General features: G+C 44.2%; 1 protein-coding gene across 2 annotated transcripts in view; it reads left to right on the forward strand.

The window, feature by feature from the left end:
- Window positions 1–5555: 5555 nt before the first annotated feature.
- Window positions 5556–15635, forward strand: part of LOC129013883 (ubiquitin-conjugating enzyme E2 Q2-like) — a 57475-nt gene continuing 47395 nt past the window's right edge. For both annotated transcript variants that reach the window (XR_010123992.1, XM_054450597.2), the window contains exon 1: window positions 5556–5822. The gene's annotated coding sequence lies outside the window, so the exon portion shown is untranslated. The remainder of the gene's footprint in view (window positions 5823–15635) is intronic.

Below are 15635 nucleotides of genomic sequence, written 5' to 3' on the forward strand. Positions count from 1 at the left end.
AAAGCTGCCCATACAAGGGCTGTCCCCGCCCACTCAGAGAGAGGGGAGGGGCCACCCACTCTGGGAGAGGGGAGGGGCTGGCTTTTGCTTTAAAAGCTTTAAAACTGTAAAAAATAAACTTTAAAAAATATGTGTGTGTATACTTTATATATATGTGTGTCTGTGTGTGTGTATCTATGTGTTCCTCCAGAGCTGTCTTCATTATCCAGCTTCTATGCAAAGTGTATGATTTTGGCCTATATTTTTCATCTTCAAATGGAGCACAAGAATTACCAGTATTACCTTAACTGAGATATAGATCCTATAAAAATGGAAAATCCATAGCATGCTTGATGATTAATGAAGCCGACTATAGTATCCGACATTCCAATAAGACAAAATAATCACAATGATTTCTCTTTTTTGGAAAAATGTTTCTCTTATTCTCCTACATTATTGTTAAGATTTCTTCTAAAAACAAGAAACATGTCGAATATCTTTAAAAACACAAAGCTTTTGGGCCGGGCATGGTGGCTCATGCCTGTAATGCCATCATTTTGGGAGGCCGAGGTGGGTGGATCACCTGAGGTCAGGAGTTCGAGACCAGCCTGGCCAACATGAAGAAACCCTGTCTCTACTAAAAATACAAAAATTAGCCAGGCGTGGTGGTGGGTGCCTGTAATCCTAGCTATTTGGGAGGCTGAGGCAGGACAATCACTTGAACCCAGAAGACGGAGGTTGCAGTGAGCCAAGCTCACGCCACTGCACTCCAGCCTGGGCGACAGAGCAAGACTCCATCTCAAAAGAAATAAAATAAAATAAAATACAAAATAAGTAAGAACACAAAGCTTTCAATTTAATAAGCACTTAAAGCTCTTTACTGGTTTAAGAGAAATACAAGGCCCATTTTAACAGAATCACCTGGCCTCTCTAAGCCTTGCAAATGAAACTGAATTTCTCACTTGATATCTGGCTATGCCTTGCAATCATGAAAACCAAGAATTGTGTTATGTCACTGTGTATTGCTTGTTACCTGAAATCCACACTAGGCTGGGATTAAGGGTTGAATTTTTCATGATTTTCTCCATAATCTGTCTGCTTCTTATCCCACACCAAACTAAGCTTTCTTTCTAGAGCTCTGCAATTTACAGTTAGTATATGAGAGTGGTTCTCAAAACTGTAGTCTCTGGACTAGCAGCTCCAGCAGCACCTGGGAACTTCTTATAAATACAAATTCTCAGGCCCCACCCTGGACCCGATGAATCAGAAACTCTGGAGTAGGGCTCAGCAATCTGTGCTGCAGTAATCCCTCCAGGTGTTCAAGAACCTCTGGCATACAGCAGGTAGTAAAATTGTTTCCTTCTGTAGGTCCAAAACCAGGGATACTATATGTTCTGTCTCAATATGAAACAATGACATGCAATTAAAAGACATAAATCTCCTTCCTGCTCCCACCCTCCAGCCAATGTGTCTTATTTTTATGAGTTAAATAAGAAAACAAGTGGCAGAGATTTCATCTAAAACCCATATTTACAGGTATCAGTTCTCATCCAGTCTGATCTCATCCAATATCATTTATATTCTCTTACATGTGAAGTTTTAGAGAAGGATCGTCACAATGTAAGACTCAGGCACACTAGGAGTTCTATAATAAAACACCAAGTAGATCGGAATGTCCAAACTTACTGGAGAAGAAAAGTAGAGTCATTGGCTATATTTTCAAATTGCATTAAACAGGAAATTAAAGTTTTGAATTTTTTTTCACCTTCATCCTTCCAAGTTAATAGAAGTAAGCCAAAATACTCCAGTCTTCCGAAGCCTCTAGCGAGGCAAAATTTTACTATATTACTTCTTGCTTTTCAACGGCTATAAAACAGACTCCTGGTAGGCACATTTGGTATACCTGCAAAGATGAAGAACTAAACAGTTCCATCTGTTCAATACTGAAACAACAGTCCTGCAAACCTCGGATGGTGAGTGTAATACTTCAGCACTAGCACCAAAGCCTCAAATATGAAAAGATACCAAGAACACCACTAGCAAACAAAACTAAACTCTCGGCCAGGAGCTCTAGTTCATGCCGTAACCCCAGCACTTTGGCAAGCCAAGGTGGGAGGATTACTTGAAGTCAGGAGTTCAAGACCAGCCTCAGCAGCATAGTGAATTCACATCTCTACAAAAAGTTTTAAAAATTAGCTGGGTGTGGCAGCACTCTTCCCGGGGCTGCTGTGCCATTGCTGGAACCTTCTCTAGGGAGAGTACCAAGTACTCCTACCTGTAGCGCTTTCCCTGGCTGGAATCATGCAGTTGTCACAGTAGCCCGAGATCCAAGAAGGCAGGGCAGGAGCATCGTTTCCCCTTCCCAGCAGGTGCAAGGGAGGCTGGGGGGTGAGGCACAAGCCCTTGGGAGGGTGAGGGGCAGGAGGGGTGCCTGGTGAGCCTCTGTTGACTGCTCGCTGCCTCAGCTGGAAGGTCAGGACCCAATGTCTATTACAGGTTAAATTACAGAAGTATTTCAGATTTTGGATTTTTTTCAGATTTTGGAATTTGAAAATCTGAAATCCAAAATGCTCCAATGAGCATTTCCTTTGAACCTGGCCTTCGAACATCATGTCGGCACTCAAACGGTTTTGGATTTTGAAGCATTTCAGATTTTGGATTTTCGGATGAGGGATGCTGTATTATCTTCTGAATGAGGCCACTCATTCAGGAAAGCCCAGAGCTTGGGGACATGGAGCTGCAGGCCAAAGAGGTGATTTCTGAAGTGGCTTTCAGTGCGGAAGGGCCTACAAAGCGGTTTAAAGCAAGCCACAAAATGGGAAACCCAATATTTAGCTAATGGAACTCTGATAAAACCTGCTCAAGATGTTTGTCTCTACTAATTCAGATGGAGCCAAGCCAACGCATCATTATTGTTTTAAAAAGGCACCAATCCCTCTGCAAAAGCACTGAATTGTATCATGATACAATCATCAATTGTACCATGAATCACCATCAGTGGTGGTTTTTTAGGAATATGAAGAAGGGGTTTTCACAATACATCGCATGACACACTATCTTCCAAATCTCTAAACATTTCTCTCCACAGCCCAGTCCTCTCCATAGTTGTCCAAATCCCTCCCTCTTTTCTCTTTTTGTCTCCAAAACTCAAAACCATGCTCTGACTTTCTATATCCCGCCCTCCCCTTCTTGGACCACCTGGGAAGCCCCCGCTCCCCCGGGGTGTCCCCTCCTCCCCTTCTGGGATCACTCATCTTTCCTCAGATGGACCAGTTTGGCCTCTCTTAGTTTCTCCAACTCTGCATCTCAACCTTTCTCCCTTCACTACACAATAATGTCCAGGAGGCAAAGAGCCCACAAACCTGGGAACCTCCCTTTCCAGAAGGGAGGAGAGAGGTGACTACAAATATTTGGTTATGATTTTCTTCCCTGCCACGCCTGTTTTCATGGGCAGTGCTAAGCCCCAGTCCTGGCAGAGCTCAGAACCAGGCTCTCATGAGCTGGGGCAAGTGGGGCCTAGGGAGACTCTGCGTTGAGGACCTTGCACCCCACTCTGCAGCTGCCCTGCTGATTTGGCTCATGCAACCTCTCCTCCTGGGCTCAAGCGATCCTTCTACCTCGGCCTCCCAAGTAGCTGGGATTTGGGCTACCAAGTTTGGCTAATTTTTGTATCTTTTAGTACAGGTGGGGTTTCACCTGTAGCCCAGGCTGGTCTCGAACTCCTGGGCTCTAGTGAGCTACCCTCCTCAGCCTCCCAAAGTGCTGGGATTACAGGTGTGAGCCACTGCGCCCGGCCTTGTGCCAGCTTTTAAATATCAACAAGGACAGATTAGAGACCAGTGGAAGAGGGTGAGCAGCATGATGAGGTGATACAGAAATAATTTCACATGAAGAACTGGGCATGCTTAGCCCTTTTTTTTTTTTTTTTTTTTTAAGCCATTCTGGGTTGGGTGCTAGGGCTCACGCCTGTAAGCCTGTAATCCCAGCACTTTGGGAGGCCGAGGTGGGCGGATCACCTGAAGTCAGGAGTTCGAGACCAGCCTGGCCAACATGGTGAAACCCCGTCTCTACTAAAAATAAAAAAAATTAGCCGGGTGTGGTGGCGTGTGCCTGTAATTCCAGCTACTCGGGTAGCTGAGGCAGGAGAATCGCTTGAACCTGGGAGGCAGAGGTTGTAGTGAGCTGATATCGTGCCATTGCACTCCAGCCTGGGCAACGAGAGTGAAACTCTGCCTCAAAAAAAAAAAAAAAAAAAGAAAGAAAGAAAGAAAAGAAAATATATCTATGCACCAGAGCTCAACACTAGGTTAGGAGCATTTCTGAGATTTGGAGCTATTCAACAATGGAAGTTCCTGGCACACACATCAGGTATTCACAATACCCTTTCTCAGGTGTTTGGTCACTGCTAGTGAGCCTGCCTGGATCAGTTTCCCAAATGGCAGTCATTTGCATCTTTGCATTTTTTTGGGGGGGGGTTGTGGGTATATATCCCACACCAGATTTTTTAAAAATTGACATTAAAAATACATGTATAAAATGTGTAAAGTGCACTAATCTAAAGCGCACTGGATGTATTTTTTATTCATATACATACTTTTGTTATCCATCACCCAGGTCAAAATACAGAACCAGCACCACAGAGGGTTCCCTCCTCCTCCTTCCCAGCCAATAATCTTCTCCTCCCACCTAACCAACTGTTCTTACTTCAATCACTGTCAACTAGTATTTTACGTTCTTGAACTGCATATAAAGGGTCTCAATTTTTACTTAACACTTTTCTTGAAATACACTTGTTTTTTGCCACTTTTTATTTGACCTAAGAAATAACATTAGTGAAACAATGGTTTGACGTGATAGCCATTTCCCTCCTAATGCGCACAAAAACACTTAACTATTTGAAAAAAGAAGTTTCTTCGTGTACCAACTAATATATTCTCCTGGCCGCCATTGATACACGGACCACATTTTGTTTGTCAAAGCAATCCGATGATTTCTGAGGTCCTTTGCAGCTCGAACACGGAATGACTTTGCGGTGATCGAGTAGCCAAAAGTTCACGGAATGCACTGTCACAATTGTGATTCCGCCATAGCGCCGTGCATCCATCCAACACTTGTTTAATACCTATATTTAATACCTAATACCTCAGACTGTCCTAGGCTGTGGACACAGAAGACTAAACCCCACTTCCTGAGTTGAAGTGGGGGAAATAGAGGAGTACATCATTTCACGATGTGTGATTAAGTGCTACAGCTCAGGTAACCACCAGCACACAGAAAAAGGGCGGTTTCTAGAGACAGGGCGGAGAGGAGACCGTGGGTGGGCATTTCCCAGAGCAGCCTCTGCCAGCCACCCTACTATGATCACTTAGCCACAGAGCAGCAGCGGCGGTCAACCTCAGCCTCCCTTAGCAACCTGAGCGCCCCGCCCAGGTGCCGTACTATTGGTCTCGTGGAGCGGGATGGGCAGCTCTGCCGTGCAATCCCAGCTCGCAGCCCTTGCTCCGCGTGTACTCACGGGAGGACTCGCAGGCGTTACCGCCCTCTTGCGTGCCCCGCCCACCCCCGGGCAGCTAGTAGCAGGTGCGCGGGCTGATTGGGGCTACGTGCAGGGGTGGCGCGGAGCCGGAGCAGCAGCGGTGAAGCTCCTGGGCTTGGCCGAGACCGCCGTGCCCATTGCTCGCCTAGGTTGCCGCCGCTTTAGCCGCAGCCGCTGCTGCCGCCGCCGGGGGAGCGGCCGCCTATTGTCTTTCTCCGCGGCGAAGGTAAGGAGCTGTCTCGGCTTGGCCCGCGGGGGAGCCCCGGGAGCCGCACGGTGAGAGCGCAACTTAGTTGGCGGAGTTGGGGTAAGTTTTGTGATTTGAGGAGGGGTCGGGGTGCGGAGCGCGGCCCGTCCCCTGCGGCCGCTCGGTGGGGCGGGCCCCAGAGGAGAGTCGGGGGCTGCGCGGGGCTTCGGGGGCGGGCGGAACGGACGGGTAGCTGGGCGGCGCGGGGACCTCAGCTCTGTGGACCCCTCCTCCCTGCGCATCACCCTTCTCCCGCATTGTCTGCTTGGGGCTCGGCGCGCCTCCCACTCCGCAGCCCAACTTTGGGGCCGTCCCCGCTTTCCGGGTGGGGGGCGCGCCCGGCCGCGGATGGCCCCGAACCCCTTGCCCCGGGTCCCCGGGTTGACGCCGCTGGGGCGGACTCACTCCTCCCCTGGGGCGGGCGGCCGCGGTGTGGAGTCCGCGCCGCGAATAAGTGCTGCGGGCGCGAGGGAGCGGCTCCCCGGGGCCGACGCGGACGGTAAACCTGTCCGGCGGCGCCTGCCTGCTGGGACCTCTCCGGTGCTTCTCGGGGGCGCGGCCCGGCTGAAACTGCGCCCGTCGGAGGCGAGCGGCCCTCTGGGACACGTGCAGCCGGTCCAACTTGCAGCTATACTTTGAGACTAAACACTTTTTTTTTTTGCAAAGGCAAACCGGTATGTGGAGTTGAAAAAAGCAAAAACCCTGAAATTTTCTTTTTTTTTTTTTTTTTTAATCAAGAAAGGGGGTAGATAGGTTTGTTTTGTTTTGGAAATAGTTCTTATAGCAGAGTGATACCGTCACATTTAATGATCCTACTGTGAACTCAAGAATTCACGATGAAAGTTGGATTGAGCGGTATTTTGGTGTTCATTCTTTGCTAATACTCATTAATGAAGTTAGTTGGAGCGTTTGTTGCTTCAGTACAGTAAAAACCAGTGTGCCTTTTTTTTTGTTCCTACTCCCCCCTCCCCGCATTGTTTTATTTTTCGAAGAAACAATTTATTCAGTTTTTCTAAGCCATTGGATTGCCCAGATGAGGACAAACGGTGCAGTTCTTGAAAGGTCATTATTGGCAAGTTTGTGAGGGAGCTAAGATCAGTTGAGATAAACCAGTGTTACTGTTCTTGTATTCTGTGGTGGACTCTTGGGGATTTGCAGGTTGCATTAAGTACAAGTCTGGTCCTGTTTTGGGTGCACGTATTCCACTGAATTTGGTTCGTCTGGCTTATTATATGAACATGATTCTGTTTCAATTCCCCAGATGGAACTAGCTTAAACGTCTATCATTCATAGTGACAAATGAACAAAATGGCCAGAGTGTCATTTATTAACTTCAGTTGTATTCCTTTACCTTACCTTCTGCTAAATGAAAAATAAAAATTTGACAAATACTGTGTGTGTCAGTTTGCTCTGAGTGATTTCTCATGCTAAGTGAGTCCTGTGGAGAAGCGTTCCTGGGCTTTTCTGGTTTGGTGGGCCTTGTGTTATAAAACCAATTTTCTTCACCTGATGAAGCTAAAGACAAATTTTCTTCAGGCACAGACATTGCCCTTTTAAACTACAGAGCCACTTTTAGGATTCACAGTACTCACTCGATGGCTTCCCTTCCTGGTTGTGTGGTTTTGTGTGTGTGTGTGTGTGATTGTGGGGAAGGAGGTTGACAGAGGTTGGAAGGGATTGTCAGGGAGGGACATAATGTAAGCAAGTACTACTTACAACATAATGTGACGAGTGCACCAGTTGCTTTCCTTCTCTGGGCGGTGATGGCATGTTATACTGTAGGTACTATTGTTTTAGGATTTCTCACAGTTCGTTTGCCTTGACTAAATGGTATCTGCACACATACTATACTATAAATGGACTCCTCTTCTAGTCCTTTAACTCGTTGAGGGCTGTGATAGACCTTATTTAACTTTGTACCCTCTTTGCCAGTGGTCTTAACATAGTGCAGGCACGGTATGTGTTTGAATTGGGTAAATTATTTTTACTGCCTAGTGGTAGCTAGCGTATACAGGAGAGAGCCACCAACTCTGGGGACTGTCCAGAATGTCCAAATGACAATTCACTTGCAGATCTCTGATGAAATTTACTTTAAAAGGATTTCTAACCCTTTTTTTTAATCTGTCGGTTATTTTTGGAAAAGAAGTGGGGCTTAACTAGTGCTCTAGGGATTTTAACAAGAGATTCCGAGTTAGAAATCCGTCCCCCCCTTTTGGTGAAATTATTATTTTTTTAGAGTCGGAATCTTCACTGTTTCCCAGTTGTCTCCCCGGGACCCAAGCCGTCCTCCCACCTCAGCCTCCCACAGTGTTGGAATTACAGGCGTGAGCCACCCCACCCAGCTGGTGAAATTATTAAAATTGTAGTGAAAACTCTCCCTCCATTGTGAAATTGGAAAAAAATTAGAAATTTTAGAAAAAAGTACGCCCTTTGGAGCTAGGTAGAGTTCAGATCCCCACATTTCCATTGAGTAGTTGCATAGCCTCTCAGAGCTTCAGCTTCCTACTCCATAAGGGTTAGTAACATACTTTGCAGTGTTGTTAGGAATCAGTGAAACTGTGTGAGATACTTAACTGCAGTATCTAACATGGAGTAGGTAGCTATTTCCTGGTAGCTGTAATGATAATAATTTTGATATGTTTTTACATGACTTAAGCATTCTTAAAAGTCTGATGCTTCTGAGTATGGAGGCTTAGCTATTTCTTTCATAAAGAAGGGGCCCTGAGACTTGTGAGTCTTATCCAAATGCATTTCTTCAAAGGATGTCAGATGAACTGAAGGATAATGGAAACAATAGCGAATTTATCTTCTCAGTCACCTGTGAGTCTTCCTTTGAGAGCTGGACTTGCAGAGTGGCTTGGTAGGGTAGAGCTCTTTGTGACTATGCTATTTAGGAAATGATGAGAGATGGATTGTTTTCAGTACATCAGTCATAAGAGGATATGAGTTAGTTCCAACTTTCCTTATTTTACCTTAGTCTTGACAAATAACAAGTATGGATTATGTCTGTATTTCTCAGACTTGTTTAAGGTAGAACTGGACTGGGTGTTAACAGTGTTAGTTCAGTAGAGACATGAGCAAATCACTCACTTCCCCTTCAGGATAACACTTCAAAGGTGCCACCATTTGCAGAAGAAAGCAGTGATTTAAAGCAGCTATACTAGCACAGTTTAGAATACTTATATTACCCAATGGAGTAGAAACATTCTAGAAATATTTACCTGTAGTGGGAGTTGAACAGTGAGAACACACGGACACAGGGAAGGGGGGAACATCATACACTGGGGCCTGTTGGGGGTTGGGGGGCTAGGGGAAGAATAGCATTAGGAGAAATACCTAATGTAGATGACGAGTTGATGGGTGCAGCAAACCACCATGGCACGTGTGTACCTATGCAACAAACCTGCACATTCTGCACATATACCCCAGAACTTAAAGTATAATAATAAGAAAGAAAAATAAATATTTACCTGTTAAGGACATTTCTGTGTATTTTATTCCATCTTTCCAATAGTTTTCTTATGAAGAGATTATCGTAAACCTTTAAACTTACAGATTGAGGGTAAACCTTTACAAATTATATTTGGTCACACTTACAGATTGAGGGTAAAAACATTCCTGACAAAGCTAGGCGAAGACACTTGGACTCTTTTTTTTCGAGACGGAGTCTCTCTCTGTCACCCAGGCTGGAGTGCAGTGGCACGATCTTGGCTCACTGCAACCTCTGCTTCCCCGGTTGAAGCGAATCTTCTGCCTCTCCTGAGTAGCTGGGACTACAGGCACGCGCCACCATGCCTGACTAATTTTTGTATTTTTAGTAGAGACGGGGTTTCACCATATTGGCCAGACTGGTCTTGAACTCCTGACCTCATGATCCACCCGCCTCAGCCTCCTAAAGTGCTGGGATTACAGGTGTGAGCCACCGCGCCTGGCCGAAACTTGGACTTTTGATGTTCCCTTCTTTTAAAGTTAACATCTAGCACTTGAATAGACTTGGTTATTACTGATGGGGACAGGCGTCCATTTGGAAGTAGCTTCCCTCTCTCTCTCTTTCCCAGGTTAGGCTGTCTTACTGCTGTAAATGGGGAGAGAAGAGAAAGCCGTGGGTAGAAGAAAGTGTTTCATGGCCTGGCATGGTGGTTCATGCCTGTAATCCCAGCACTTTGAGTGGCCGAGGCGGGTGGATCACTTGAGTTCAGGAGTTCAAGACCAGCCTGGCCAACGTGGCAAAACCCCGTCTCTACTAAAAACAGAAAAATTAGCTGGGCATGGTGGCGGGCACCTGTAATCCCAGCTACTTGGGAGGCTGAGGCAGGAGAATCGCTTGAACTCGGGAGATGGAGGTTGCAGTGAGCCGAGATTGCACCACTTCACTCCAGCCTGGTCGACAGAGCGAGACCTCGTCTCAAAAAAAAAAAAAAAAAAAAAAGATAGGGTCCCACTCAGTTGCCCAGGCTGAAACACAGTGGCAGGATCACTGCTCACTGCAGCCTTGAACCAAGTGATTATCCCACCTCAGCCTCCCAAGTAGCTGGGATCACATGCATGCACCACCCTGCCTGGCTAATTTTTTTATTTTTGTAGAGACAGGGTCTCTCTGTGTTGTCCAGGCTGGTCTCAAACTCCTGGGATGAAGCAGTCCTCCCACCATGGTCTCCCAAAGTGTAGAGCTTACAGGCGTGAGCCACCATGCCCAGCCTGCTGGGGTTTTTGATTGGCATTGCATTGAAGCTGGAAATCAGTTAGGAGGCAACTGACATTTTAATAATGAGCCATGAACATGGTATATCTATTTAGTTAGACCTTCTTAGATTTTTCGTCAGTGTTTTGTAGTTTTTAGCAATTGGATCTTGCTTGTATTTTGTAATCTTACACATTTATTTCATGTGTTGTGGTACTGTTGTGAATGATACTTCTCAATTTCCAGTTGGTCATTGCTAGTATATATGAAGATGATTTTATGTTATATGCTGACCTTGGATTCTACAACCTTGCTAAACTCATTTTTAGTACTAGAAGCTTTTTTGTAGATTTTTGGAATTTTGTGCATAGACAGTAATGTCACTGGCAAATAAGGGCAGTTTAATTTCTTCCTTTTCACTTTGCATACTTTTATTTCCTTTTTTTTTTTTGAGACGGAGTTTCTCTCTTGTTGCCCAGGCTGGAGTGCAATGGCGTGATCTCGGCTCACTGCAACCTCTGCCTCCTGGGTTCGAGTGATTCTCGTGCTTCAGCCTCCCCAGTACCTGGGATTACAGGCGCCCGCCACCATGCCTGGCTAATTTTTGTATTTTTAGTAGAAATAAGGTTTCACCATGTTGGCCAGGATGGCCTCAAACTCCTGACCTCAGGTGATCTCCCTGCCTCGGCCTCCCAAAATGCTGGGATTATAGGCGTGAGCCACCGCTTCCGGCCTAAGAGGACACAGTTTCTTTGGCTTATTAAGCGGTATTTGGTTAGTGTTAGACCAGGGGTTGGTACATTATAGCTTGCTGACTGGATGTAACATGCTGCCTCTTTTTATAAATAAAGTTTTATTGGAACACAGCCACACCCATTCATTTACATATTGTTTAACAGAGACCCTATCACCTGCAGAGCCTAAAATATTTACCACTTTGTGCTTCACAGGCACTTTGCTGACTACTGCTGTGGACACCAGTTTTAATTTAGGTACATAAACTTTTTTGTAGCTTCTGAGGTTTTGCATTAATTTGCTCAGGCATATAGGTTGGTGGAAGTGCTTTCTGTTCCTTCTCCCAAACCAATCACACAGCCATATAACTTCATGCCTGAGTTTCTCTGTGGTCCTCTATAGTGATTGAGTTTTTACATAGTTCTTTGCAGGCAGCATGAATTTCAAAAATCTCAAAACTTTTGCTATTGCTAATCTTTGTAAACTTTGCACACCCAGTGCTGATACATTCTGATGATGGTGTCCACACTACACTCTATGAAGAAAAGAATGATGATTGTTTATATTAAAATGCAGGAAGAGAATTGTAGCGGCAACTTTTGCTTCTCTAATCAACAACACCGTAAGAGACTTACTATGTGTGGGCAATGGGGGAGAGTGTTAATTTATAAATTGAGATAGTTGTATTAAAATTGAGTGACTCTTATTGTGACATAAAGTGAATGTGTCTCTTTTATACAGCAGAAAACTATGAAATTTGTTTTTTCTCAGCAGTATAAAATAAAGTGGAAAATGTGGGAAGAATACAAATCCTTCACTTCTGTGCTTCTGCTTATTTCACACCCCTCAAATTTCTGATTCCTTTCAACTGTAGCTGGCTTTACTACTGAGTGGTGAAATTGCTGAACATACTTAAAACCACATCATTTAAGACTTTGAATTTTGACATTTCCTCCTCTTCACAGTCTTTCAAATACTAGGCAACCTGTAGGGTTCCACTGTGTCTGTCAGGTGTTGTCCCTGTGTTAGATGAAAGCAGCCCCAGTGAACTTGTGAATTTGGTCAGTCATTTCACTGGCTACTGGGTGAGGAAGAAGTAGGATTTTCTCTCTTAAAATTCCTCGGTGAAATCATTGGATGGGCATGGTGTGTTTCTTTAATTTTCCTTTTGGTCAAAAATCTGACAAAGCAAAGACTTTCAGTTGGTCTTGGTCTTTCAATAGGTTTAGTTTTTAAGTGTGTTTACTCTGACCAAAAACTGCCTTCCTGTAATATGCTCCTTCCTTTAGAACACAGTTCTTAAGTAGAGTTTGTTTGTTTAAATGTATAAAATAAGTTAATGCATTATATGCAGCGAGGTTTTGCATCAGAACCTTGAGTTGTCAATGTTGTGGCAGGTTTAAGTGTCTAGAACACCTTTTACCTGTTTTTTCTGTTACTTGCTTTTTTATTTTTGGGGTAAATGTTATCTTTCTCAGGGAGGCCTTCCCTCAGCACCGTGTTTAAAAGGGCATCTCCCTCATTTGCTATTCCTTCTTCTGTTTTATTTTTCTCTATGGAATTTGTTACTATGTGAAAACTATTTATTTTAATGTTTTATTTACCTGTGTTACCCCTAGAATAATATCTATGGAGGTAGGGATTTTTGTCTGTTCCTTCTGTGCCTACAGAGTCTTGAGGAGTATGGTGTCTGGCACATTGTAGGTGCACAGTGACAGCTGAATTAACAACATCAGGAAGAGTTTGTAGGATGGGGCTCGAGGTGTAGGGCAAGTCAGTTTTTAGATTTGAGGTCATTAGCAGGAAATCCTCTCATGATGTTGGGGGAAAAAACACATGTTTTAACGTCAGACTGGGTTTGAATCTGGTCTCTCCAACTTACCCTTTGACCTTGGTGTTAAATGATTTAACATTTGAAAGGTCAATTTTTTCACTAGTGAAATAGGGGAAATAGTATCTTTTTAATGGGGATTAAATGCAATATCAAATATAATGCTCTGTAAATGTTAGTTTTGTCTTTCCCCTTGTGTGCCAGCATTGTGGACGTCTGAAAGCAACCTGAATTTACCAGTCTGTTTCTGGAGCCTTCTGGGGTCATTACTTTGATTACTTTTGACAGATACATTCTTTTCAGCAGCCTGCGTTGCCAGCATAACAATGACCTGTCCCTTTGGCCAGTGTGGGAGACAGACACTTTGTCATCCCTCCTTTAATCCGTGTATCAGAACAACTCTTACGAGTTCTGGCTTTGAAACATGTTTAGAGGAGTTTATAACTGCAAACAGTTCAGATGACATCAGCCCTTTCTTAGAGTCCTCTGAGTTTGCTCAGATTCCTCATTCCAGTGTGGCGGGAACCATTCAGTTAAATTGATGTTTGTGGTCTTTACACATAGTCATCCTAAGTTTCTTGCAAATCACGAGAGATCAGAGGGCTACTAAATCACTAGTTTGTCTCTGTAGATTGCTCTAATCCAAGCTTGTCTAACCGCGGCCTGCAGGCTGCATGCAGCCTGTGAAGGCTTTGAATGTAGCCCAATACAAATTCGTAAACTTTCTTAAAACATTGGCTGGGCATGGTGGCTCACACCTGTAATCCCAGCATTTTGGGAGGCCGAGGTGGGTGGATCACCTGAGGTCAGGAGTTTGAGACTAGCCTGGCCAACATGGTGAAACCCCGTATCTACTAAAAATACAAAAATTAGCTGGCTGTGGTGGCATGCACCTGTCATCCCAGCTACTCGGGAGGCTGAGGCAGGAGAATTGCTTGAACCCAGGAGGCAGAGGTTGCAGTGAGCCAAGATGGTGCCACTGCACTCCAGCCTGGGTGACAGAGTGAGACTCCATCTCAAAACAAACAAAAAATTATGAGCTTTTCTTTTTTTGCGATTTTTTTTAAAGCTTAGCAGCTATTATTAGTGTTAATGTATTTTATGTGTGGCGCAACACACTTCTTCTTCCAGTGTGGCCCAGGGAAGCCAGAAGATTAGATACTGCTCCTTTAATTTTTATGGATTAACAAGGTGTTAATTCCTGTATCAGTTTCACTGATATTTCTTCTGCTTGATGCAGGAACACTTGACAAGTTAGTTAAGGTAGATTGGTCCATAAATTTATAGGTTCTTTCATTCCCATGTCCTGGGCAAGTCTGAGCAGGACCTGGAAAGCTGATTAAAAGGCCAGTGAGCACAGTGAGCTTAATTGTAAATTAAATGGATATTTAATACATTGAGAAGGCACTCAAACCTTTCAATCTTTCATTTTCATCCATGCTTGCTGTTTGAATCTGATGGGCTTGAAATTGACCTTGTTCTTCTTGTAAAAATGTTGGTTATTGCTGCCTTTCTCAAGCTTGGTTTTCAGTGTGGATTTCTGCAGATAATTTTTGCACCTAAAAGTACAAAGTCATTAAGTGAAGACAGTCCAGAAGGAAAGAGTGCCCTGAGCCAGGAGGTCTGTTTAGCGCATGGGGTGGACCAGAGAATGAATGGGCATCGACATGGAGGTGGTTCAGTCAGTGTGGGAAAGCCACCTGCTTCTCAGCTTTCTACTGCGTTGTCCAGCAGAACACATTGAAGCTTGGGGCCTGCAACTGGTGTGGAGATGATTGCATTTAGGAGGCTGATGTAGATTTTTCCCTTTTAAGTGTGTGCTAACTGCTTTTTGGCGAAGTCTTGATCCGAGACATACACAGCTTGATCTGTGAGGATTTTAACATCGAGATGGTTCTGTTATTTGAGTTAGGCATGGCTAGGCTACCAAGGCATTGCTTTTCAGTCCAAACATTTGGTCATTTCAATTTATTATTAGTGAGGTTTTTGTGATTTGTTAGAACACAGAGTTTGGGATTTTGTCTGTTTTTTGCATGTATGAATGACACTTTATATTGTTGTTTATATTGCTGGTTAATATGTGCCTTCATTTACCTATTGTGAATAAGAAACTTCCTCAGATCAAATTACAGTGAAGTCGCTTGGTTCTGTTTCTCTGACTCTTAAGAGGATGAGATCACTTTATACTCAAACTCAAGCTGTTTGGTAAAGGACCTACCATTCTGAGCATTCGTAGCCTAGATGAAGTCCTGGTCCAATCACCAAGTTAAACTTTTAAAACATGCTGTTCTTAATGTTCAGGAATTCAACCCTGGAAGCCTTCTCTAAATCTTAATGAGATTTTTATGAGAATTCATTTAGTGAAAATATCTATCAAGGAATCCAGCTATTAACTTTGAAGGAGGGTCATGCCTTTTAGTGGTTAGAGAGGCAAGCTGTAGCCTCCCTTCTCAGAGAAGGGGAATTGAGGAAGAAAGTTCTAGAGGTCCCTTGCAATCCTCCCCTCACTTTCCACACTCCCTAGTAAGACTGGAAGAAGTCCCTGAGTAAACAGCATTTTGTGAGTTTGAGGGACTATGTAAAAATGTAAGTGAACATACAATGGTTTTGCTTTGATAACTGTTTT

Source organism: Pongo pygmaeus, chromosome 16 (assembly GCF_028885625.2).
Source record: "Pongo pygmaeus isolate AG05252 chromosome 16, NHGRI_mPonPyg2-v2.0_pri, whole genome shotgun sequence".
Taxonomy (NCBI): Eukaryota; Metazoa; Chordata; class Mammalia; order Primates; family Hominidae; genus Pongo; species Pongo pygmaeus.